The following is a 26,283-nucleotide window of genomic DNA, read 5'->3' on the forward strand; positions in this document are numbered from 1 at the left end:
TAATTCTTAAAATGATACTTCGAATGAGGTTGTGTGTTGTAAATTCAAATTGATAAACATCAGGGAAATCCCTTCTTCTCTTATCCATACACCTGATAATGAAAGGACATTTTCTTTTAGATATTGACAGGTAACGTGCTGCTCTTAGGTCTTCTTTTACAAACTAGGAACTTCTGATCATGGGATGTCATTAGGTTTGGGCAAGAGATAGCACTAGTTGTCTCGTAGAGCTTTTATACAACAAAATAACACAGCATACAATAAACAAAATATAATATCTACAGAGAAGAGTGTCAGTTGTGTCGCTGGTTTTCATTGGTTGAAGTGAAAATATTTTGCTTCCTTCTGGAGCCTGCTCTCACTGACGACAACACAGATAGAGCGAATGAGTACGTTTATACCTGGGTGTAGACTGAGTAGATTGTTGCTATGAAAGAGAAAGCCCTCATACATATGTGCTGTGACTGGTCATCAATCATCCACCTTGAAATTCTTCTTCCTCGTTCTCCTTTATGATTCTTTGCTAATCTTTCACCTTTCGCATGTCCTCTCCACCTCATCTCCAGTTTACCACAATGTAAAGTAGGCCCAGGGGTCTGAAAGACTATCCTCAAAAACAATCTTTTTCTCCACACTATTTATATGGAAGCATTGATGTGCAACTTCAAAATTGTGATCCTTCAATCTAGTCTAGTCATGATTGATCCTGAACTGTACAACAGACAGAAAGCTCAGAAGAAATACAATGCTGGTGTCTGGGGTTTCTCAAACCGCTCGAAGTGACAGGAAACCAACATCTCTTAAGCCAATATGTTTACAGTGAGCCACATACCATGTAGCATAAAGGGTTCCTGGGAAGGAATAAACATTGGCAGCAAAACATATTTTACGCTCATAGTAACTGTACTATGATTTATGTACAAAAAGTGAAAAGTGAATAATTATCAAGACACAATTAAATATGTAAAACTTTGAACTGGAACATCTGGAAAAGTCTATCAGCAATATCCACTTCAGACTATGTATTGCATCTGAGTAATGAAAACAGAATGTTATAATTAAGGATTCAATTTTTCAGTTTTCACTGATTTTTTCAGAATAATACAGACTGAAAACATCCTATTTCCTATCTACATTTATTTTTCAAAGTGGAAAAATACTGAAAATTGTGCTTCTTGTGAGTGACTCTCTGTGTTGACCTTCAAAAATCCCAGACCAATTGCTAAACAGATAGAAACCATGGGGATAGAGGCATACTTTAACATATGATTGTATGTAATGCTGATATTTACCTGTCAGTGTGGAGTTTTTTGTTACATTTGGCTGCTTAATTTGCTAAAAGGTGACAAGCATCAAAGTATGAGTGCATGTTTATCAGCTAAATAAATTGAGAAATATACCATTTTACAACTCATGTATTCTCAAGACATAAAATAAATATGGATAAATACCACTAAAATGGCCCAAAAATAAAAATGGATAAATACAAGTGGAAATGTTTAAAAAATAAATACCAGAAAACCGGGAGCCCTACTTAATATTTTATTAGCACAATAACCTACTGGAGATACTTATTAATTTGTTTAGCCCAGATTAAAGGGGAATGACTGACTGAACTGCATTTGGAACAACTTACCTCTAAAATAATCAGAGATTTAATGAGTTAACATCCTATTTGAAAAATAAAACTTTAAAACTTTAGATTGGTCCTTAAGTTACACATTTAAGAACAAAGGAGACCAATGTGCATGACAAATATGCCTACTGGTTTGAGGGGAATAATACTTAATTAGTTCTCAACTTGACCAAACCTGCTCCCTTGAACTTTGTACTTGCAGTAGTTTGTTGTGGTGTTGTCCTACAAATTCCCCTCATGTAATCTCCACTCCCACCAGCTCAAATCCAAAACTCCATTATTCAGTCTCCAAACATCTGAGATCCATTTATGAGTTACCTTCATCTCTTCATGCTAGAGTCTCTGATAGGAACACTGGATAAGCAAGTTAGGTAAAAAGAACCCAAAAGGGAGACACCCTAAAATCCAATCTGTGATGCCAAAGTGCAGAGCCCTATGCTACTGGAAACTGAACATCAAACGTTTCAGTAGGCTTGCCACCAGTAAAGCAATTGTGAATACATTTTTTATAGTGAAAATAAACAGGACCTCAAATAGTTCCCCTAAGCTAGACCACCACACATTATGTGATGTAGATCAGTCCTGAAAGGGCCACACAAGTGTTGTCATTGTACACATTTGTCTTGAAGATGTTTATAGTCAACCAAAGTGTTGATGTCAAAGAACAAAATAACCTACACCAGTCCATTTTTTATGGTTGTATGTCACTGTATCATGGGCAAAATATTGACATACAAACATATTGCAGCAACTACATCACCTCCCACTACATCTTCAAGCTAAATATATATTTACTGTTCTTCTTTCCACAACTACTTAGCTAGACTTGCCTTGCTATGTAATGGTATGTTTGAAACAGTGGATGTGAAACATCAGAAGAAACATGAAAGAAAATATGGCAGAGAGCCGCTAAGATGTGTATCTGTGTTTTGCACAAAGAAAATGAATGTAAGTTGCTCACGCGTTGGTATTTAGCTCCAACTCCACTATATGTAATTTTCAGCAGCCCAAACATATGCTGGAAAATTGTGGTGAAAAAGGCACTTTCGTCCACATGTAGTGGTCCTCTAGAATACTTCAAACGTGTTCATAAGAGATTCTCTCTCACACATTAGTCACCATACCTCTACACCCACAAAAATATTATTAGGTGACCCTGGGGAAAATAGTAGAATTCCCTGGACTACCCCGTCAGGAAGGCTTAGCACACATTTATTGGTGGCGGCTAGCATGGCATTGGTGCAAGTCTGGAAGCAACCTGGTATTCCTCTCTTACATTATTGTTGGGGTGAGAGTGGGGGAATATTTTTATGCTGAGGAGAAATTAACAGCTGTTGTGCACACAGATTCGAGGCTATATGGTTGCCTTCTCAAAATCTTCAGGAAAAGGGATAGAATGTTGGAGGCTGATCCGACCCAAGAACCTTATCTGAGCATTAGAGAGCTCCACAGAGGCAAATGTCTAATAATGGACATGAATGCACTAAAGCATGTTGATTTGCTTTATAAAGAACATCTTTATTTTGAATATAATTGAATTTCATTAGCAAAGAGACTGCTCGTCATCTATATTAAGTGCATCTGATAACTGGTATTTTAACCAAACTCACTGTGTGGGTCCTCTGTACAGTGGTAAAAAGTGTTATAAATGAAGCGGTAACGCAAAGAAACAGTGCATGCAACGTTTTTTTCCTGTATATATTTCAGCCTCAACACGGTGATAGAACACTACTCATGACTGATTCTCCCTGGTCCATAACGGCCTCTTATCAGCAACTGAAATATCAGTCAACAACGCTATCACTAAAATAAAGTCACGGGTGTCCCGAGAATATGGTTATTTGTTGGGAAGGAGTGGTAGAACTACCTATTAAATAAATGCAATCAAGTTAGGGAACACCAAATTGAAAGAGAATCACTGCTCAACCTCAGACAGGTACAGCACAAGCAGCAGACAATTCTCCAGAGGAATATGTGATAATTCAAGCAGCACCAAGCAACAATATACTCAAGAATAAAGCAAAAGCTAATTCCAAAATTGATTTAGAAAAAGCAAGACAAATTCAATACAAAGAGGATGCCACGATGATAATAACTAGAGAGGTAGAACCAAAGATATCTTTTTAAAAAAATGTTAAGGCAAAGAGAGCTCAAAGAACCATTTGAACGCCACAGTTCACAGTTAACAAAGACATACCAAGAAGCATCTCAACCAACCTACCAACACGGAAATCCATAGGAACAGAGCGGCTCTACTAAGCCACCTACAGCAACAGGACAACATATTGTAAAATTACTAAAATGGAAGTAAATTTCCAAACCTCTAGACCTTACAGAGGACCCTCCCTCAAGGGATAAGCAACAACTCACCATTGGTATTAAGGGCCCGGTGGTGCTGGCTCACCCCCACTAACAGACTTCAATATCGGCAGAACTACTCCTCCTTCACCACAACTGTTGATGGATATGAATCCTGCCAGCAACACAAACCCTCTACTCTTTGATTGATAGGTTCCCAGGAGAGGAACTAGCCATTTCAACTGTTATACATTTTCTCCCCTCCCCCCTTGCTCAACAGTACCCACCTTCACATGCACAACTCACTCATTGTTACCTAATAAGACACACAGCTAATCCCCCGCTCCGTCTAGCTTGAAGCCACACTGTGCACTAACACATGGATAAGATCTTAAGCCTTATTACCTGGGACCTTAACGCACCGGCAAAACAGATAGTGCTTCTTTACTTTCTTAAAGATTTTAAGTGCCACATCTGCTTGCTCAAAGAAAGACATCTCCCCCCTGCAGACTGGAAACATGTAAGGTCTCATTGGTTTGATAGTCAGTACTTTTTGTCTGGACCTGGGAAGAAGGCAGGAGTGGCAATACTGATAGCCTCACATTTTCCGGGAAAGGTATTACAGACACAATCAGAAATACCTGGCAGGCTCTTATCCCTACAAATGGAAGTCAGGGGATATATTTTTATCTATATATGCCCGAACTATCACCAAAAGGCCTTTCTTAAAGATGCACTGGAGCGGGAGTTGACCACTATTGATACAGACATACTCCTTAGGAGTGAATCTAATATAGTTACTGACGCCCTAATGGACAGGTCAGTGCAAAGGGTAGGGCCGGCAGGGGCTCTTTCATTCATGAGACAAAAATGGCTGTCAGATATGGGGTTAGTGGATGTGTGGAGACAACGTAACCCAACAAAGAAAGCCCACACATTTTTTTCAGCTGCCCATCAGACATACACACAGATAGACCTTTTTCTAACTTCCCACACCTTACTACAGCCACAACAGACATTAGATTGGGAGCCCTTTCTGATTATTGGCCTATCATCCTCACACTATAATTACACAGTGGGGCACCTCACCAATGCACCTGGTGCTTAAACCACAGACGACTCAGTTTTGACTCCAATATCTCCGAAACCATTGAAAAATATGGCGCTATTCCTGCAGAGTACGTAGGGGCCCATTCTAAATAATGGAAACCCCCTTTTAACGCCTGCTCTGAGCAGGCATTAAAAGTGCCAAAAAATTATTTGTGACATTGTTTCAGAACCCCCCCTTTGCATACATTATTCCTGGTGCAGGCATAATGTGATGCAAGGGTTTACAAAGTGGCGCAATGGAAGCATTGCACCACTTTGTACATTTGGCACGTGGGAAATGCCACCTTAGCGCCACATTTGCATTGAAACAAATGCCGCAAAGGAGGCGCAAGGTAGCGTTAGGGCCTCACTCAATGCCCCCAGGTTTATAACTAAGAGAGGCTGCAGCAATAACATCAAGCATCTCTGCCATCTCCTTGATAAAACACAACGCTCATGTCTGCTAGCACTTCTCATGTCAGTTGATGCAGAGAAGGCTTTCAACCGCATGCACTGGCTGTATCTCTGCCTGTTGTTTGCCAAATTTGGGTTGGGTAAATAATTTCGACATTCCTTCATACAGTCGCTCTAGGAGAAATGGAAGAATTCGGGCAGGCATCTGGATTCGAAATCAACTTTCAGTAAACCCTAGCCCTTAACCTCACCATTTCCAAAAATGATCAAGCCCCATACAAAGTGGCCTCCCACCAGTTAGCTTGCACGTTGACATCATATCATGTAAATGACATTAGCTGAATTGCAGATTTAAAACATGTTGAATTTTGAGTAGCTTGCCTGTATATGGATAGTAGCTTTTTATTAGTTTTTACAAGGTAATTTTAATGTGTGCAATTCAAGCATGGATAGCAGCCTTGTGTATACCATATACTTTGGCATTCACTCAGTGCTGATCCGACTTTAGAGGGAGTTACCAAACAAGACCTCATAATTGTGAAGAAAAGAAGAGGAATGCAAAGTCCCACCATCCCACCAACACCCAAAGTCAGCAGCAAAAAGATGGGAATACATTTCAGGGGTTGTATTAGAGAGAGTGCCCTGGGGGTGGGGTTGGAGGGGGTCAAGGGCATTTGTGAAGCAACTTCCGCAATATATATACCAGTGGTGCCACATTAAGGGGCTCATCTACATAGGGGCATGTTCCCATGCAAAAGAGGGAATCACTTTGCCTCTGCTCCTTCACCTTATTATGGACATGGGCGCAGAGACAAACATGCCTTTAGGAGATGCACTGAAAGTGCGACATAAAAAGAAGATGCACTTTCAGTGTGACTCCTAGAGACAGTTCCCAAGAGGGAAGAAGGGAGATCCCATGGACCCCCCAAAGACATCTCCTTGCAGGCAAGTTCAGTCACTCACTGCACCTAGGTGCAAGGGGATCCCTCTCCCCTCTTTAAAGTGCAGGCGATTTGCTGCCTGCACATTGAAACATGGAGTGGCATTGAATAAGCAGCTCCATATTTCACTTGTATACGCTGTCCTCAGGGCAGCACAAGTTTGTGGCTGCACTGGGGGCAGCACAGTCACTGCAATAGAGCACATTTGTTTAAAAGAGCACTGTGGGTAAAATAGGGAAAGTGCGCTGTACATATCAAAACAGCCCCAGGTCTAATTCTCACCTGAGCCCAAAGGTAAACCTTGGTAGAAGCTAGCAGGGCCTTATACACGTGACATAAAAGTATGACATATTGGCTTTTGCACACTACAACTTTCTGAACCACGCACTTCTTTTCAAAAGGCACATTAACCAGAAATTCAGAAACAATATAGAGTATTTCTGAAAAAAGCGTAATTACCCCTATTATGCTTTGTTGCCAGCCATCCATACTGTCGACACAAGCAGAGCATCCTCCTGCCCAATAAATTTCGGAACAGTTAAGCATTTGTATGTGTCCCGGCTATTTTAATAGGCATCTTGTGTACTCTTATCCTTCAATCGAGTTAATTTCATGTTGGTTTGTGGTAACGGGCATTTTTATTTCTTAATCAGGAATGCCCACTCCATGTAAATGCTTCGAGCAAAGAGCTGCTACCTGCTGGCCTCAATTACCTTGGGTTGTTGCATATAATCTCTCAGTTTCGAACCTAATCAATTTTACTGCAGAGAGGAAAAAAAATCAAAGGAGCAGAAAATGAAGGAGTAAGAAACTGTTAATAGGGAAAGTTCGGCAGTCTCCAATCCACTGCACATCCCCTCGTGCTTGTGCCAATTGGATGCTTAGTCCTGAAGCTATTTCAAGCAGAACACAAAGTATGTGCAGTACAGTGAAACGCTGTCTAGGTATAGGAAAGGTCACGTCAATCATCCCATCCTGTCTTGTATGCTACAAAGGCCTACACTGCCAACCCCACTGTGGCAAATCAAATGAAAACATAGCAGACCCACCAAATACGGAAATATCAGGTCGCGGTGCTGACGTCAGTGATTATCTTTTTATAACAGTGTAAACTAAGGCCCAGATTTACTAAGACTTGCGTGGTGTGTAAAAAAAAGTTTTAAAAAAAGGTAACACAACAGAGTGCAAAGCACTGCGTTGCGTTACCTTGCACCGAGAATGCATTACATGGATGGATGCAAACCCATTTTTGCTCAAATCAACGAAAATAGGTTAGCCAACAATAGTCCACCTATATGACACTGACATAAAAAGGAGAAATAAAGACATTTCTCCTATTTTTTTCCTCTTTGCGTGTGTGCAGAAGGATACCTTTTATGCAGGGAGGTGTACCTTTCTACACAAAAACTATCCAGACCACAACGCAGGCACCATCGGAACATGACGCAAGGGTGTCTGGATTGAGACTAGGCAGCAACAAGTGAAGCAACGCTGGGAGAGAGCAAAACTGTGTCCTATGTTTTTAAATATGGTGCAGTTCTGCACTCTGCTTTCACACAACACAGTGCAGCAGCCAGTGGTGCAACGAAACTCCAAAGTATATGGAGGGATCCCCCTCTGGACTTACTCAGGAGCTCTCAGGCTCGACTACTGTTCTGAGGGGTCCCCTGGAGCTCAAGGCCCCACCGCACTGCTGGGGTTGCAAGGGTCTGTATTACGCCACTGGCAGTAGCTTCCCTTGCTGCACTGTGTTGCCTGAAAGTTTGGTAAATACACCCCAGCATTTTAGTTAGTCAGTAGAAGATAATGAGCCTGGGTATATGGAACTATTTTGTTAAAAGTTTACATGCATGAAAATACTTGGATGGCTCAAAAGGTCTAAAAACTCATTTCTTAATCAAAACTCTTTCACTAATAGTTGTAGCATAGTCAATTGACACAATAAAGAGTATTTCACCAGAATATCGTCTAATAATAGTATGCTACAGGAATATCATGAACAAACTATTGAGAAGGTAAGTACACATATGTAAGTATAGATTGACTATGTGTAACTCCAGAATAAGTAGAAGTGGAGTTAACAATACATTTATATTTATCTTATTTGCCCATTTATTCTGGTGGCTACATATTATTGTGATAATATACTGACATACAACTGAATAAATACATGTGCGTTCTCTTCCTTGCCCACATTTTTTGTTGAAAGCTCATCATTGTCCTGCCATCTGATTTATATTCTCAGGCCTCAATTTGGGATTCATTGGCATTTCAAATATATCCACTATCTGCTGAAAAGTAGAAGTCAGAAGTACAAGCCACGGGCTGAAATTTGGAGGAAATTCAGCAAGCAAATTCTACTTGGTATTTAGAGTTCCCTCAAAAAATTGGAGGAAATACAATTACACTCACTAGAAATTAATTCTTCCCTATTATCTCCCCTATTATTGGGGCTGGTATACTATAGAAAATTGTTGAATGAAGGTAACCAACCACGAGAAATGCTGATTGTATCCATTATTTAACTACCTTACAACACTCTAGCCTAACACAAAAACAGATTGATCACAATTGCTGTCGTTGCAAAGTCAAATAGACCTTTTGAAATCTGAAAACTTTATTGATCAAAGGTTTTGTAGTATTTCATTTTAAAGATTTGTTTGGCTGGAAACCACAACCATGAAGTGGCGTGAAGAAACTTTGTCTGACGATGTTTTGACTGAAGTCATTAAATTATTAAGAGATGGTTGGAAGAATAAACATCAAGAAAGTGTGGAAAGTAGTAGTTTCTGGAATGTTTGACATTAACTAGCGGTGGATCAGGATCTGCTGCTTAGGGGGACAAGATTAGTCCCTTCTTCCAATGTGAGGAATCACTTAATAAACCAGGCACATAGCAATCATAAGGGCATTTCAAAAACTAAAGAAAGATTACGTTCCTCTTACTGGTGGCCTGGCATGGATACCCATGTTGAGCGTGTGGTGAGAGATTGTGTACAGTGTGCTATTAGTGAGAAGGCTATGAAACCCAGGGTACAACCTATGGTGATTAGAGATAAACCAAAGGGGCCATGGGAAGACATTGCTTTGGACATTTTAGGACCCATTCATGGCGAGAATACAGTGGAGTACATAATTGTGGTTCTGGACATGTTTTCCAGATGGCCAGAGTTGTGTTTTACTAAAAGCATAGAGACTTGGAAGGTTATAGAGTTCTTGAAAGATCTGATAACTAGGGAAGGCATTCCCTCTACTCTTCTCACCGATAATGGAGTGCAATTGGTTTCCAAGGAAATTAATTATTTTTTGAGTGGGAGTGGGTTTAAACATAAACTCTGTGCGTTGTATCATCCCGAATGCAATGGTATGGTAGAAAGGTTCAATCGAGTTATTAAAGAAACCATCTCTATTGCTAAGGGAAGTCATTTGAATTGGAGGCAAGAGATATTGAAAAAATTAAGTGTTTATAGGCAGACCCCACATTCTACTACTGGTCAAACGCCGTTTGCTCTTTTCTGAGGCAGGCGTGGGAGTACGATTTTGGAACCAAATTGGGTGAATGATCTCTTGGATAGTAGAGGAAGAGTGGTAGTGGATGAAAATAGGAGACATAAGGAACGAGAAAAGTTGCTAAAGAGTAAACTGAACTTTGATAGAGCTAACTTCATTAAGAAGACAGTGATTAAGGTTGGTGATTGGCTTATGATTAAGAAACCTCTCGTAAAAGGGGGTGGGAAGAAATTATCACTCCCCATGAAGGTAGTGAAATTCTTCACGAATGCTATAAAAACGGATGATAACAGGATATGGAACTTGAATAGGGTTGTCAAGTATGGTGGTGATGCTATTGGTCTGAAAAAAGATGATGTACGAAATGAAGGGACTGATGATCTTACAGAAAATACAGCTTTAAGAAAATCGAATGAAGGAACTGATAATTCTACGAAGCATTTGGTGTTGAGAAGATCGAACAGAAGTATCAAGACACCTTTGCATCTTAAGAACTATAAATTGATGTGAAAGAATCACCTGTTTATTTCTTTTGTATGTTTTTTGTTTTGTTTGGTTGTATTTACATTTGTTTTTCTCAAATTAGTTATTCTTGTGCATAATGGGAGGGAGAGGTGTTGTATCTGTTGCTCCTTTAGAATGTTAGCTGTTTAGAACCCGTGGGGTGATTCTAGAAGAAGGTTGGAGAGGAGATGAAGACAAATGGAAGGAGGTGCGGAGGCTGGGATGCTTAGCTCATTTGAATCTGCTTTTTTCTTCAATAAATGAAGATACTCAGACCATCTTCGCGTTCCTGATATTCTTTCTGCCTCTACATACAGCTTCCAACACAACTTATCTGAAATAAGCACTATAACAAATGTTTTTGTTTAAAAGAGACCACTTAGTGGTTCCATCAACTTGCAGAAATCATTGAGGAATTGTTCAAGGCAAATGAATATGTTAAAAAGAGCGTTTATAAGCATGTGTAATCATTGGTGTCTGGTTGATATTTTCACTACTTTCAAAGTGTTTCAACATATTTACCCCCAAGGGCCCTGGTTACAAGCAGAGCAGGGTGGGTATTAACCACACCTGGTAAATACCAAAACTATCACCGCACAAATTTCTGTTTGCGCATTGATCAAAATATAACCCCCACCTTACAATTGAAAACCCAAGGCAGGGTTCAGGTCATTTATTGGCTCTGTGTACCTAGAGTTCTTGATGAACCTACAAGCCCTATATATCCCCGCAACCGGAAGAGTCCAGCAGACGTAACGGAATATTGCTTTAAAAAATCTGACATTGCAGGAAAAAGTTCGAGTAAAACGTAGAGAAAAATAGCAGATTTTTCCACCTCAATTTCAATATTTTTTTTTCAGTTGTTATTTTCTGTAGGAAACCCTTGTAGGATCTACACAAATTACCCCTTGCTGAATTCAGAATTTTGTCTACTTTTCAGAAATGTTTCGGGGATTCGGCATTGGTTTCATGCCCATTTCTGTCAATGACTGGAAGGAGGCTGAAAGCACAAAAAATCGTAAAAATGGGGTATGTCCCAGTAAAATGACAAAATTGTGTTGAAAAATTGGGTTTTCTGATTCAAGTCTGCCTGTTCCTGAAAGCTGGGAAGCTGGTGATTTTAGCACCACAAACCCTTTGTTGATGCCATTTTCAGGGGAAAAACCACAAGCCTTCTTCTGCAGCCCCTTTTTCAATTTTTTTTAAAAAAAACACAATTTTCTCTGTATTTTGGCTAAATTCTTGGCCTCCTTCTGGGGAACCCACAAAGTCTGGGTACCTCTAGAATCCTAGGATGTTGGAAAAAAAGGATGCAAATTTGGCGTGGGTAGCTTATGTGAACAAAACGTTAGGAGGGCCTAAGCGCAAACTGCCCCAAATAGCCAAAAAAAGGCTCGGCACAGGTGGGGAAAAGGCCTGGCAGCGAAGGGTTAAAATGTGTAATGTTTGTGTAATGCATGTGTGTAATGTTATGTACGTGTGTAGTGCTTGTAGGTGTAGTGCATGTACGTGTAGTAGTGTTATTTGGGCTTTAGGGCTGGAGGGGTGGTTTATATTGGGGTTTTTGAGGGAGAGGATTTTTTTTATTTTTTATGAAGTGATGGGGCACTCAGTCATTACAGTTACTTTAATGGTATCCACTCAGATCTTCGATTTCTGTATAATAATATAGCTACAGATTATTTGCTAGCCAAGCAGCTGATATCTTACAATTGATAGCTTGCTAGTCAAGCAATTATATAAACAATACTCAGAAATTTACATAAGGAGTGCGGCTTACCAGGATGTTACAGGATATGGTGTGATTAGCCTCCGACCTACAAGTATTCAGGTGGAGAATTGAAAGGGACAGTAAGAGTTGAGTTCGGCGTGCTTTCTAACCTTGCTAGGGGACCCGTCGAGCTGGTGGAATTAGTGTTCAAAGAATATCTCCGTCGCCAATGATGGTAACTGCATCAACACAAACAGGGAAGGGGAAACAACCAAAGTCCTCCCTAATGGGGCCTAATTGCCAGGAAACTGAGGAATAAAAAAACCTGCAGGAATGCCAGAGGGCTGTGAATTAGATCGAAATGGTGGGAGCCCAAGCATCAAATACTATTTCTGATGGCTTTTAACTGATGTTGGCTGTTTCTCCAGTGGCCAAGAAGTATTAAGGTCTCTCTGCTCTGGCGGCAAAGCACCTTCCTAAACGCCACTTCCTTGTTTTCCAGTTTCCAACCTATGTACGTCTGCCCCATGATGTATATCTTTTTTATATATGACTAGTGAATGTTTCTTGGCTAAATGCATGTCATTATCCTTACTCTTCCTAGTGTGAGTAATTGTTTTAGATCTCCGAGTAATTTGTTGAGTCCTGTCGGGTCCTTGCCTTGCATGCCCAGAGTTGTGAACAAGAAGCCATTAACAAGCAAATAGAGGCTGTTTTTGTGATTCTCCACTCTATTACTGTGAGGCTTGATTTGAACGTGTGGGTACATTACGGGTATGATGCTCTGTCTTTCCCAGCATTCCAGTGTTGCTCCTTGATACTTTGGATGTGGAAAGAGGACACAATCATGGTTTAATGATTTGTCATGATAATGTCCATGCGTTAGGTGACTACTGGACTGAAACATTGATACGCTCTGAGTAAATTTGCTGCAAACTGTTGAAATGAAATTATTTTAGAGCCCTAACATGGATGTATGCCATCGACTATGGCTTTGCCTACACTGCTGTCAGTGGCCTTTCGCTATGAAATCATTTAGTGTTTGTGTTTGACACAGAATTACAAGTACAGATGAGCACTTTCGAGGTCAAACGCTTTCTAAAATAAAAAATCATATAATTTTGCCACTTATTATGTGGAAATTATCTCACTCATGGGCTGAGTGTCATTCTGCTGGTTATTCTGAAGCTGTTTTCCACATTTACTTTTTGTCGGATCAATTCTGTGTTGTACATACTCAAAAAATGAAGAATGAGTTAAAAGTGTATTTGAATAATAACCATTGGAAACCATTAGCTTTTATCATCATTCACCCAGATTCCACAGGGAAAAACAGAGTTGTCCTACTATACGTAGATAGATTAATACAGCTGGCAAAGTTGAAAGAACTGGCCAGGTAACATAGGTGATAAAAACATAGTAGTACCATATATCTGAGGTACAAACCCATAACACAGCCAAACTGTGGTAGACAGATACAGCTGCAAATAGGCTGAGTTATCTGTTTGCATGCGAGATATACCTTATTACTATGTTTCTTTTAAGTGTAGGAAGGAATGGGGCACTGTACCAAAGTCATAATAGTTGGGGAAACATAATTTTACTGTTGTATATAGTTTTTTAAAAAGGGAACAGAGTACTTTAGTACTATCTTGCAAGTCCTGAAATTAAATAAAAAGGATTTATTTCAAACAATACAACAGTAAATGTTTAGTGTTGTTGTTTATTTCTGTTTGATTGTTTGTCAGATTGTTATTTAAATTTCAAACGGTACCGATGTACTGCCTAGGTAGTACAATGGTACTCCTTTACCTTTTCTAAAGCTATATAGAACAATGTAAATTCTTTTCTGTAAATATTATCAGTTGTATGAAGTGCCTTAGTTCTTCCTATAGGTGTAAAACCTAATACTAATATCTTTCTCAGGTTGATACCCAGAGCACAAGCAACATGTCCTCTAAAAAATATGATTGCCTTATACTTTTGTAAGGGCAGTCATTAACCAATAATATGGTGCTTTTTTATCTCCATGTATAACAGTATGTTGTCAAATTACTGCGGCATACTGTGGCCCAATATGTCACTACGTTTTTGTCTCTTATTACTACAAAACTACTGAATGGATTTTCATGAAATAGCAAAAAGGATCTTTTCGAGATCATAATCTATAATCCTGCCAACTTTCATGAGAATCTTTTCCACCATTTTACAGCTACATCCGAGTAAAAAGTCTATGGAAAATACATTGGTGGAAAATGTGTTTTTTTGCACCCCTTGACTAATAACCACGAAACTTTGCATCAGCAGCCAAAGTAGAAAAATGAATAAGTCTGCAGTGCTTTGGGATAATGTTCAAACAGTGAAAAAGTTATTAGCAAGAAAAAATCTGAGAAACCTGCGAAGTTATTAGCAAGCAAAAATATGAGGATTTCCTATCTCTCAGAATCATATCATATAGTAGAGTGGTGTGTCCCTAGAGTGAAATGACATGTCATTGAGAAAGATGGCATGTCACACAGTGGAGTGGAGTGTTGTAGAGTATCTTTTGTCATATATAATCATTTTTATTTTGATTCTAATCAGTATCGGGGAGTGGGCTGGTTGTCATTCAGTATCGTAGACTGCCATGGCATAGAGTGGCATGGCGTAGAGTTTCTTACAGTGACAGTGCGTAGAGTGGAGTGGAATACAGTGGAGTGGCATGTTTTACAGTGGTGTGGCGTGTCGTTCAGTGGAATGGCATATTGTATAGTGCAGTACACCAACCACTCAGAAAAGGCAACATGCCAGCTGCAAAGAAAAGATCCTGGATTACACCTTTTATAAAGAAAATTGGTGTGGGCCACAATATCAAAAAAAGGGCCCAGTTTTGAAAACCCCCTCCTACTGATGCTTTTAGAGAAGGCTTCTGAAATGCAGATGGAGACTTACCTGGAAGAATAGGTGAAAGACTGGCAAGTTTCAGGACAAACCCCAAGAGACTGAGACAGTGCCGTTGGGTGTACAAAACACTGATCTAGATGATATGAACAAACAGGAGCCAACTTCTCCTGAAAATAGTAGATTATATATCAATAAATAATCTACTATTTTCATATATGTATATTACCTCCTGGCGCCTGGCAGTAGGTAGTTATAGTTAGGACATAGTTTCCATAGAAAAAGCACGTTTTGACTTGGCTATATCTTTTTCACAGCTTGGCGAATCTTCACAAACGTTTCCAAAAAAGTGCCTTCTAGGGTCTTGGTGAGCATGGAATGTTTCAAGGTGATCCCTCAACCGGGGGCAGAGAAAAAGAGGGGATCTCAAAACCATGGGGATCAAAAAAAGTGTGTTTCCATGCAAATTCCCATATGCATTTTAGACACGCCTGCAGCCCCAATTGGTGGATGGAATTATACCAAGTTTGGCAGAAGGGTAACTTTTAGCCCGCATACGACCCTTTTTCTTATTTGGTGTCAATCTGTTTAGAAGTTTAAGAAAATATAAAGGAAATCCGCAATTGTATATTTAGGGTCGTAATGACTTAGCAAATACTCCCGATCTTGTGCAGACATTTTATTGCCTGTCGAACCCTTCAAGCAGAAAGTTTTGGGAGCCATTATGGGACTCGGCTTCAGCCCCAAAAAAAAGAAAGAAAAGGAGCCATGGTAATGATAACCTGAGCCCCTAGCATTGGTGCAGGGTACTCTGCCAGGGCAAAAAAGTTTATTTTTAATTCACTGTGAAATTCATCAATATTTGTGAATTTTACCATTATTAAAAAAAAAGCGAGCGCAGTCTCCCTCCAGGTCCAGGGGGCATACCTTTTTCATAATATTAAGGAGGGGGACACATGGGCCCCCTTCCTAGGGATTACTAAAGCCCTGGGGGCCACCACCTCCCCAGGGCTAAGTATACAAAGTATGAGGGGGACTGTGCAGCCCCTGCCCCCGGGGTCCACTACCTCCCGGGGGCAGTATGTTGAACAAATATAAGGGGGGTTTCTGTGGATGCCTCTGGGCCCTGGGGAGCGCCACCTCACTTTAGCTAAGTATATAAAGTATGAAGGGGCAGCATGGACTCCCTGTGCCTCGGGAACCACCATCCCCCAGGGGAAAAGTACTTTATAATTAATGAAGGGGCCTGTGGACCCCTCGGGCCCCAAGGACAGCCACCTCGCAAGAGCTATCTCCACTTCCCCAGGGCAGCATAATAATTTATTTAGTGGGTCCTGCAGGCCCCCCTCCAACAGCCCAGGGATCAACACTTCCTTGGGGCAATGTGCTACAAATATGCAGGGGGCTGCATGGTCTCCCACACCCCAGGGACCACCATCTCCCTGGGGCAAAACCTGGAAAAAAATAGGGGAGCACCACATTCCTATGGGATGCAAACACATTTAAGAAGGACCACCACCTCCCGGGACCAAATTGAAAAGCAGGAGGGAGGCCATGCAGTCCCCCAGGAGATGGGAGAAGGCAGGGGATGCACTATAAATTTACCCAAAGAGGGAACACTTACTAATTGGCCAGTAGAAAGTATTCCAGTTGGGTAGACATTTTGCATAAAGTGGTGGCTCTTCTAGGATAAATATGCATGGCAGGAATCATTCTGGCACAGTGCTCATTTCACAGAAATTAAACGGGAAGCACTTACAGATATAAACAAAGCAGGTGCTCAAGTTGAAGCTTCACTTCTGTAAAGTACTGATGATCCAAATTTCTTGTGCATAGTGAAGACAAAGCAAGTGTTTTTCTCTGCATTTCAACCTTGAAAAGTTATCTGTAAACCTTGATGGAGTTGTTTGCATTCTTGTTTTTTTGAGTGCAATATGTCATGTAATGACTGTGAGGATTGGGTTCTTTCTTGTCAACTGCTGCTGAGACCTGATCCCCGCCGCCCCTGGCCGAAGGCCATGCTCGAGGCACATTCGGGTGGTTATAGATGGCCAGGCCCTGTGGCCACTTCAGCCATGCGCAGTGGTGGTTGGACTAACGTATAGTAATTAAAATTGAATAGAAATTCACTGAAAAAAACAATGGTTACAGGGACGTTTTTGCATTAAAAAATTCACTGCACTCCAAAAAGTCCCAGTAAAGCATCTTTTGTTCAGAACTTCAGCTACAACCACACATACTGCTCACTCTTGAGGAGTTGAAACGTGTTGGTGGTTGCTGAAGTTCTGAATAAAAGATGCTTTACTGCCGCTTTTTGGAGTGTTGCAAATCTTTTGAATGCAAAAATCACTTCGAAGGTGGTCTCTTCTGTCACCAGCAGCAAAGTGCGCCGCCGAGACTCTGTTCAGACCTATGGTATATGTAGGTAGTTATAGTTAGAACCTAGGGCCAGATGTAGCAAACTAAAAATTTGCGACTCGGATTTTGCGAGTCGCAAATTGGAATGCAGGGAAAAAAAACGTGCCGAAATAGCGACTCGCACCCGGACTCGCAATGCAGTATGCGAGTCCGCCGATTGCGAGGTCGCTTTTTGCGAGTGTGCAAAAAACGAACTCGCAATTAGCGAGTGGATGTCGCAAATTGCGATTAACTTGTTAATTGATTACAGGTGCAGCAGAACACTCCAGAAACCACTCCAGAACACTCTGGAAACACTTCCTGGCACATGATGATGACATCACAGCCAGGAAATTTACTAATACACCTGGGAGGAGGGAGGACCACACCCTTTTATAACTGCTGAACTACACACAGGACAAACAGCAGCTGCCATGGAGGGAACACCAAGGAAGAGGAAGCTGAAATTCTCTGAGAGGGAGCTGGAGGTGCTGACAGACGAATGCTGTCAGCACTATGATGACTTGTTTGGAAAATCATCCCTCAATGTTCCTGAAGCCACCAAGAAACAGCTGTGGCAGGACATACAGGACAAGATAAATTCCCTGGGGGTGAGCCATAGGACCATAGATGACATAAAGAAAAGGTGGTATGACCTCCGCTCCCGGACCAAGGAGAGGGTGGCTGAAAGGCTCCGGGAGATGAGAGGCACAGGAGGGGGACCATCGTCTGTGCCACCACCCACACACCTGGAAGAAAGGTTGGAGGAAACCTTGGAGCAGGAGGCAGTGTCTGGAATTGGGGACCTGGACACCTCAGAGCCCAGCACATCAACCGGTGAGTACCATGTGACATGCCTGTACCCCTATCAATGCCATACCCCCACCCACCATGTACACAGGGGCATGCACAACCAAGATAGCTCCATTTCAGGGTAGCAAATGCCAGAATGATGCATTATGGGAAATGTAGTCAAGTAGGCAGTTCATAGGCAAATGTTTATTAGGAAGTGTGCAACAGAAAGTAGACACTGACAGTCTGTTCCCCATGTCCCACAGGTCTCCAACAAGACACCACCACTACTCCAATCAGCCAGCCCCATGAGGACACCTCAGGACCTGCCAGCACCCCCACCTGCACGGTCAACAGCATCCTTGCAGTAGCCACACCTGCTGCAACAGTATCACAAGAGGCTGCCCCAGCAACAGGTAGGGATGAGACAGGGGAACTCACAGGGCAGCCACCGCTGCGCAGGCGTCGCAGGTCCAGGACATCAGGGCTGCAGTCTGCATCCGGGCAACTTCCTCCCAGCACCAGTGAGGCACAGCTGCTGCATTGTCAGCGCCTACAAAATCGAATTTTAGGGAGGATTAGTGGTGTGCTGCACCGCTTTGTGCGCAATAACCATGCCAGCATGCAGCACCTGAACTCAAGGATGGACATGATCTGCACTAACACTGGGGACCTTGCCCTTGCCATGAGGGAACTGGCGGGAGGAATACTGGCCCAGGCCGAGGGTGGGCGGCGCAGGGACCGTCAGCTCCTGTACAGACTGGACAGGATGGCCACATCCATCGGCAGGCTCGCCATGAACACCACAGGCCTGTCGAGGAGGACAGTTGGGCTGCAGGTGGAAATGGGCCATTTCGCTGGGGATGTGGCTAGGGGCCTGGGACGTCTGACCCACATCATTGACTTGATGGAGACACGGAATATGTCTAGGGACACAGGGGAAACACCCCAGGACAATGAGGAGGGCTCGACAGTGAGCAGTGTCTCTGTCACTGACAGCAGGGCGCTCAGGAGTAGCAGGCAGAGCACCACGGAAGCCCCAGGGACCAGCCAGGCTGGCAGGAGGGGCAGAAGGTCATAGAGACCACCCTGGACCATTAGAAGTGGCACATGACATCAATGTGCCACATGCCTGGTTTGCATTTTCATACCCATGGACATTCAGTACTTGTAAATAGTTTCATTTCGGCACTAATAAAATAGTTATTTTTGTTCCACTTAACACATGGAGTTTTTGGTCAATAGGTGAGTATGGTTGGAGTTGACACGTACCTTCCAAAATATTGTGTTGCGATGTGTTCCCGTCTCAGTCTGCCTTGATTAGCTATACTCCGATCCCCATGATGGCGATGTGGTTGTTCTTGCTCTTCATCATCAAGATCTGGGTCTGCAGGGGTGAGAGGTAGCCCACGTCGGGTGGCTATGTTGTGGAGGATGGCGCATGCAACCACAATTTTGAATGCGGTAATGGGGGTATATTGGAGGGCACCTCCCCTGCGGTGGAGGCATCTGAATCTTGCTTTCAGGAGTCCGAAGGTGCGCTCTATAAGGTTCCTGGTCCTCTTATGTGCATTGTTGTATTGCCTCTCACATTCATTGCTGGGTGTTAAAAACGGAGTCATGATCCATGGCCTTAGAGCATATGCACTGTCACCTGTTGGGCACAAAAAGTACACTGTTAGGAAGTCCTGATTGTTGTGCACAGTGACCTGTGTGTATGTCTGCAAAGTGTCTGTAGCTCTACCTAGGAGGTAACCGTCTCTGAATTCCCCACGTTCCAGGCGTTGATGTATCCCACTATGCCTAAACATGTATGAGTCATGGGTACTGCCTGGAAACTTAGCTACAATGTCCGTGATGACATATTGGGCGTCACAAACAACCTGAATATTGAGTGAGTGGGTACACTTTCTGTTGCGGAAAAGGTGTTCCAGATTTGCAGGGGGGCATATTTGAATGTGTGCCCCATCTACACACCCTATGACATGGGGAAAGTGGGCAATGCGGTAAAAGTCCAGCTTGTGCTGTTCATTTCTGCCTCATTCCTTGGTAGGTATATGAAGTGAGACATGTGCGTGACTAAGGCATCTAGGAAGGCCCTGAGGAACCTGGACACTGCACTTTGGGATACCCCACCTGCCACAGCAATGACCCCCTGATAGCTCCCTGAGGCCAAGAGGTGCAGTGAGCATAGCACTTGCACATGCGTAGGGATGGCGCAGCCACGCAGAGTCTGGTGTTCTAGCTGTGGTTTCAGTAAATCAATTAATTCTAGGATGGCTGCGCTCCTAAGGCGGTATTTATCGTATATCTCAACCTCAGTTTGCTGAAAAAGAGTCTGCCTTGTTCTATATATCTTCTCCTGTCTGTGGCCCCTCCTCCTCCTCTGCTGGGCTGCGTGGACTCTCCTTCTCACTGCTATCAGGTATATCTCCGCCATCTTGAGTAACCCAGGTGCCTTCTGGGTCTCCTTTTATACTTTGGTAATGGTTACCACCTGCTCTGAGTTAGTGGTAAATGGGACGTGCAAAATGGGCTTTTTGCGACTAGTCGCAATTTGCGAGTTGCAATTGCATAAGCTTGGCGACTCGCAAATTGCACCTTGCTATTTGCGGGTCGCAAAATGGGGTCGCAACTGATGCGACTCGCAAACGGTTCCCATCGCTTTTTGCAAGTCGGAAATGGGCTTTTTGCATCCCATTTCCGATTTTGCACTGTCGCAAATAGCGAATCGGCCCATTTGCCACTCGCAAAACTTTGCTACATCTGGCCCTTAGTTTCTATAGAAAAAGCTGTTTTTGTTTGCCTATATCTTTGGCGCTGCTTGACAAATCTTCACAAACTTTTCCCAAAACATTCAACAGTCACGTGACCTGCTGTCTGGAAAACTTTCGGGTGATCCATCAAGTGGGGCTGAGATAAAGGGGGGGGAAATATAGAGTATTTCTAATTAACAGCAATAGCACAAAAAAAACCTGGACGGAATTACACCATATTTGGCAGAAGGGTATGACTTGGTCCAGAAAGAGCAGTTTTTGTTATTTGATGTAAATCCATTCAGTAGTTTTTGAGAAATGTAAGTAAATCCAAATGTGTATATATAGAGACGCGAAGGATTCGCGACCCCTCCTGATCTCATGCAGAGATCTGATCAGCTGATAACACTTCAACAACAGAAGTGTTGTCAGCCATCTTAGGACTCGACTGAAGCAGAGTCCCAGAAAAAAAAATACAAAAAGGGCCAGTGTACAAACACCCTGACCCCTTATCTCCGGTGGTGGACCCACCCAGAGCTAAAAAGCATTTAATTTTGAGGTAGGATTAGTGGCAGATCCACTGTCAAATTTTAAAAAAATGAAGCGCGGACTCCATGCTTTATTATCATGAAGCTCTTGGGTGGGCCAAGTCCTGTGGGCCTTTTTTTAGAAATACGGGGGGGGCTCCAGGCCCCATCCCTCTGTCCCGGTGACTGTCACCTATCCACGGCTTCTAACGTATATGCGGGGGCCACATGCCCTCCCGCTGCTCTAGGGACCACCACCTCCTCATGGCTGTTATGATATGTGGGGCGGCCGCACAGCCCCCTCCCGCTGCCCCGGGGACCACCACCTCCCAGGGCATTTAGGAAATATTATGCAGGTGGCCTGTGGCCCCTCCTGCCCCTGGGACCACCACCTCACTGGTGCAAATATTTAAAAAAAGAAAAGGGGGGTCGGTCACCCATTAGCCCCGGGGGAGTAACTAAAACTTGTGCCCTCGCCACACACTACTAATTATCTCAAAACTGTGCATGGCAGGGCGCGAATTATAGTTACCTTAGGGCAAGAGTTTTAGTTACTTGAGGTAACTCTAACTATAAATGGTGAGTTTCTATGGTTTTGTACATTTGAAATTTGAGGCTAACTATATTGTCTCTCTAACCTTTGTTTTTTTAGTGAAAAAAATATATATGCAGAACAACGAACCTAGCGTATTTATTTTGAAAAAACCTTACGCGTTTCGGAGCCGAGGCTCCTTCCTCAGAGCCATGTTTTTTCTCACAAGTTACAAAATAAACAAAGGACTATCAAGACACATACTTTCTCAGAAAAAATGTTGGTCATCTTTAAATGTGCTTTTCTACTTCTTCAATTCTACTACATGTTATATATTGAACTCTATATTGCCCTGAACACAATATAAATAATTCCCTTATAAGAAAATAAATGAGGATTAATAAATAATCCAAAATAATTAATTCCCAAAATTATTTCCAAAATGTTTTATTTTATACAAAATACATTTGTCAAACTGATGATATAAATCTAACTCAATTATACATTATCACAACTACCTACATAGATTCTAAACCTTTATGCAATCTGACCCTTATCAACATGTATTCTAAATCCACAAAGTAATAGTGACATTTATAACAGAATTAGAAGAAGAGCTTAATTGTACGTCACAGTTAGATCTTTTCTGTTCTCCTTCTAGCCTCCATATAATAGCACTTTTGCATCAGTTATACCTAAATAAAAACAAAAACAAATTAAATGAACAAATATTGTTATACATATGTGTCTACTTGAAACAATTGCCCTATTAATAAAAACAAATCAATATTGCTATGTATGTAAGTGAACCCTATATGTTGCCTTGTGTAACCTTTACAATATACATATTATGACAGCTGGAATCATCCTAAATGTACTGATAATTCCTCATCAAGGTTGAACCCATCAGGGGACATTGCTCTATATTAGATAATATATTTCAACTCCAATCTTCGTAATTCTTTTTCTCTATTTCCTCCCCGTATATTTTGAGGAACATTATCAAGTACACAGAATTGCAGAAGGCAGCTGTTTTTTCCATGACATTGTGAAAAATGTCTAGCTATGGGGTATGTTTTATCCTTTATAGATATAGCCTTCATATGTTCTAATATTCGTTTTTTGGCTTTATGGATCGTGCTACCGATGTAACATTTAGCACATGGACATAGTAATGCATGAACACAAAATTCAGTATTGCAATTCAGATATTTCTTTATCACAAAGGGATGAGTAGATTGTGATAATCACATTTGTTTACAACTTTTACTAACTTTGCATGCCTTACAAGAGCCACAAATGAAAAAGTCCTGTATCGATGTCAGTTTCTGACTCTTAGTTGATTCAAAAAGACTAGAACATAATTTATCTTTAAGAGATGCACTTCTTCTGAAGGTAATTACCTTTGCCAATTTTTCATCCAACTTTAATATATCCCAATATTTATTCAAGATACACCTTACTTCACTAGCTTGATCATTATAGGTTGTGATAAACCTAATCGGTTGTGTACGTTCCACGCTGTCCTTGACTTTTGGGACTAGTAACTTATCACAATCCATCGTCATCACTTTCCTCAAAGTGTTATTAATAAGATTCTGGGATAACCTCTCTCTTGAAACCTTATGCTCATTGCCTGTGCCTCATGATAAAAATCCTGATTAGCAGTACAGTTCCTTCTAGCTCTCAATAATTCTCCATAAAGAATACTCCATATGAGATTATTTGGATGGCAACTATTAGCATGAAGTAAACTATTTCCTGCTGTCTTTTTGCGATGCAAGCGTCTTGTTAATCTCATGTTAATAACCGGCAATTTGAGATCCAAAAATTCTATTTGAGTACGATGTATATGAGCTGTGAATTTTAAATTTAACTGAATTTCATGCACATATATATATGCACATATATATCATATATATATATCCACACACACACACATATAGATATATATATGTGTGTGTGTATATATATATATATATATATATATATATATATATATATATATATATATATATATATATATATATACAACATTATTCTCCCAGGACAGGGGATCTGGCTGTAAACAAATATATTATTAGTTACATTTTTGATCACAGTCAACATTGAATGATAGTAAATTGGCTTTGCCAAGACTGGGAGACTTATTTACAAGCCTCTTGCGTCTTTTCCCATATACAAAGTGATGCATCAGTGGCACAAGGGGCTTGTAAATAAGCCCTGGGGTTCTTATTTTTATCCTGGAGGGATGTACTCCTTTGCCATGATGGACCACAGCTCACTATATTCAGAGATCCTTTTCTGCCAGGTACAGATTCCTGTGCTTTCAGAGAAGCCACCACCACAGTGGTTCCTCTGAAGGCAATGTAACTTTGGAGTGCTGGTGCCTTATTCAATTTTCCCACACAATAAAGTTTTTTTAGTTTTATAGAAAAAAACTCCTAAAGTGGAGGGTTTCATTTTTTGAAAAACGTATGTCCGTCCTGTACATGCTGGATGGTTAAAAAACATGTCCTGGACGATCTCAGTGGTTTCTCCCAGTGTGTGGTGGTTATTTCAGTGTTTTCAGGTTTCAAAACCACCAGGCGTTCTCTCGTGGTCCTGAACAGGAAAAAAATACATCAGAAGGCCTGCCCTCATAATGGTAGAAGGTCCGAAGCCTAGAGGACCCATGTCCATGCAGCTGTCGGTCTATGGTTTCTACCAGTATAGACGGGGAGACTCCCTTGGTGAAAACAAGATGATTCACCTAACTCGAAATACTGCAAGCTAGTTGATAGTTTGACTTACGGGGTACTTTGCCACTTTTATCAGAGAGAATAGTATCCCCAAAACTCTAAACAAGGCTATGAGTTGTTATCAGAAGTGAGCATATGATACTCTAAACAAAGGTAATTGAGTAAATTTAAAACTGTAGATGTAATTTTGATACATGTATGTCCATTGTGTGCCTGTCAAATGCTGTGATTTAGTCTGCCCATTGCCACCTGAAGGTGTTGATTAAAACTGACCCAATTTTAGACAGGGCTGTCAGAGTCATGTTGGCATTCGATCGTTGCTTCTCATGGCTAATTAAGACAGCAAAAGAGAATATTACATATTACTAAACCTCGGGTTCTTTAAAGCGCTGCAGTTTGCGCAGTGACAAACCTGGCAAAATGGATTATGTGCCTAGGACTCAGCGTGCTTTACTTTGCTACTAAATAAGGAAGGAACTTCTCAAGTTAAACCAGCACATGCGACCGCTGTTAAGAGCACCCCAACTTTGGAACTTCAGGAAACTAATATTCATCAACAGCTTTAAGGCACCTTAACACTTATTAAAATATTGTTATTTCTTATCTTCTTCAACTAAATATTGTATTATTATTAATTTAAGTACATTTTCATAATTGAAGTACTAGTTTGCCATTTATAGTTCTGGCGTATCTGAGTACATTTTCTTCATTAGGGCAGATGTATTAAGCATTTTAATGATCGTAAATGATCCAGTTAAGAGTGTGCGGCCACTAAGGTCTTGCTTCTTATGTACTAATCACATTTTAGGAGTTCAAAACATTTTTCTGATTCCACAAAATTGTATTAGAAATGGATGCCGATTTGGTTACTTGAAGGGGCGTGTTGTAGGCTTCTCATTGAAATGCCAATCAGTATCTAATGTATCAATGTTTTGCAACTGAAATCCAGCTGCGAAACATCATTAGTTTACTGATACCTCAAAGAAGGTAGTAATCCCTTAGAAAAAGGTGTTTTTCTGTCTGTGAATGTAAAAAAAAGTTTTTTCAAGAGGAAGCAGTGGTCAGCTGGACTACTACCTTCTCTTAAACAAACAAAAATGCAAGCTTTTCTTTTTAAACACAGATCCATTTTATTTAAGGAAAACAGGCTACATTTTAAAAAGTTTGATTTATCTTAAAACGGCTGGGGAGCTTCTTTGTGATGGCCTCGAATTGTAGTGTGTTGCAATTTGCACCCTATTTCATGAATATGCATTCAGGAATTTAAGAACAACCTATTAGTTCATAGTTTGGATTTTAAAAGTTTTGACTGGTCCCAAAAAATACTGGTTGAAAGTTGTGGTCAGTATTTCCCAACCAAAATATTAGTGCTTAAATGGCCTTGCACTCCTAGCTTGGAACATGTATTTGGTGCTTCTGCAGGGCAATTGCTATTCTTCGTCTTTAAATTTAACACAGATTGTGGTTGGTTTGAGTTCCAATTTTGCAGTCAAAGGATCCAAAGTTAATATGATAATTGTGTGATAACCATTAATACAATAAAGAGTGTAGCAGC

The sequence above is a fragment of the Pleurodeles waltl genome, chromosome 7 (genome assembly GCF_031143425.1).
Source record: "Pleurodeles waltl isolate 20211129_DDA chromosome 7, aPleWal1.hap1.20221129, whole genome shotgun sequence".
In the NCBI taxonomy this organism is placed as follows: Eukaryota; Metazoa; Chordata; class Amphibia; order Caudata; family Salamandridae; genus Pleurodeles; species Pleurodeles waltl.